Genomic DNA, 2,258 nt, shown 5'->3' with positions numbered 1-2,258 from the left:
AACGGTTCCAACTTCTGCAGCAGTGGTTCGAGAGCCAGCATATACAGAAGTGACAGCGGGCAGCGCTGATGGATCGAGCGAGTGATACTAAACGTTCCGATAGGTGGCCATTCACTTTGACTACCGAGCAAGTGCCGCTGTGTATTGCGGCTATCCAGCCTCTGAAAACGGGTCCAAAACCGACCGCTTTAAGGACGGCTTCCAAGTAGCGATGGTCGACCCTATCAAATGCTTTCGGTTGATTCAAATTGATCAGGGCCCAACTGAAGCCATCTTTAGTCCCAGCCCTCTCTATGATGTATAGCATAAGGTGAAGGTTTTCGTGGATAGACATGTTCGGGATTGCGTACGTTTGTGCTTTCCCCACTAGACGACCTCTTCGCTGACACCTTGGCCAAAATCTTAAATTCTGTGTTTAGCAGAGTTATGAGCCGAAATTTCCCTAGTACGTCCCCACTGTCGGCGTCCTTCTTCAGTAGTGTCACCACACCCCGACTAACAGCACTAGAAGTTCTCCCGTTCTGCTGCCAGTTGCGATAGACGTCTGCCAAGCAAATCTGGCATGAGTACATAGTATTCATAGGGCAGACTATCTAAATCTGGCGATTTGCGACTTGTGCAATCGCTCATCGCCTCTCATATTTCAGTAGCCGTTATCGGCTTTTCGCAGAGCCTCACACCCACTGCCGAGAGTCGCGGCATGCCGTCTAAGTACTAGGGACTAGTCGATGACATTGACCTCAGCACTTGACTGGTACTTATTTCATCGAACCCGAAAGGATGAAAGGCAAAGTCGACCACGGTGGAGATCAGAACGTACCTTCAGACGAAATACCGCTAAGCATTTCGTCCGGCGTGCTAACGATTCTGCCCGATCGCCGCCTTAATAATAATAATAATAATAATAATAATAATAATAATGCCCTGATGCAGTACCAGGCACTGGCTCTCATGGCTTCTGATCTTAACTGATTGGAAGCGCCATCATGTACATTGTTTTGTCTTGGTATAAAAGATGGTCTACTGCAAATATTCTACTCAATACCACAGATTTGTTTGTCAGTTGTTTGACCTTAACCAGTTGAGCATGTCCTTTAGTGGCTGACAATATGTGCATCTCTGGTAACGAGCAGAAGCAGTGGGGAAGCATCAGAGCCATGTGTTGAAAAGAATTCTTCGGGGTTTTAATAATTCACCTTTGGAAACATGGGTGTTTTGCTCAACATCCTTAAACAATCCTTATTCAGGGACTTTTTGAGCTGGATAGGCTACTCGACCTGAAGAAAATGCTAACTGGACCCCACCTGCAAGGTCATGCACTGTTTGTTTATCTTGATATGAGATCACCATGTTGCGCACATATGGTTGTGATGCATGTACCTGGTGTACTCCAGACAGATAGTCATGATGGGTACACTGCGATTCGTATATTTTACCCCAGTGTCACTTTGAGGGCATACACTGCTCTCTCACTCAATAATAATAATAATCCTTTCTATAGTAGGCACAAGGCCTGAAAATTTGGGGGAGAGAAGCTAGTCGCTTCCATCGATCCCCGTGTTCCACTGGTACTTAATTTATTGACCCCGAAAGGATGAAAGGCAAAGTCAACCTCGGCGGAATTTGAACTCAGAACGTTGCGACGGGCGAAATACCGCTAAGCATTTCGTCTAGAGTGCTAACGATTCTGCCAGCTCGCCTCCTTAATAATAATACCTGTTGGTGGCTAACCTTATGACACATACTTTGATGGTTAAAGAAAGTGAGGGAAGAAGTAGTAAGTGAGGAGCAACCAGATCTAAGATTAACTAGTGCATTAATGAGTAAAGTGTTAGGAAAAATGCTGAATTGGAAGGGCCCAGGATCAGATTTAGTTCAAGGGTACTGGCTAAAGAAATTCAGTAGTTTACATGGGAGGCTGAAGGAAGAACTTCACGATTGCCCTAATGAAAGAATAATACCAGATGGCTAGAGGTTGGACAATACTCATCATGAAAGATAAGAGCAAGAGTAGTACAGCTAACAACTATGGACCAATCACTTGCTTACCATTAGTATGGAAGCTGTTAACAGGAATGCTTTCAGAAAGCATTTACAAGCACCTTGACGACCAGAGTTTACTACCAGAAGAACAAAAAGGTTGCAAGAAGAAGACTAGAGGAACACATAATCTATTATATATATATACATACACGCACACACACACACACACACACACCCACACACACACACACACACACACACACACACACACACAC

This window comes from Octopus bimaculoides, chromosome 8 (assembly GCF_001194135.2).
Source record: "Octopus bimaculoides isolate UCB-OBI-ISO-001 chromosome 8, ASM119413v2, whole genome shotgun sequence".
NCBI classification, from domain to species: Eukaryota; Metazoa; Mollusca; class Cephalopoda; order Octopoda; family Octopodidae; genus Octopus; species Octopus bimaculoides.
This window is presented reverse-complemented; position numbering follows the sequence as displayed.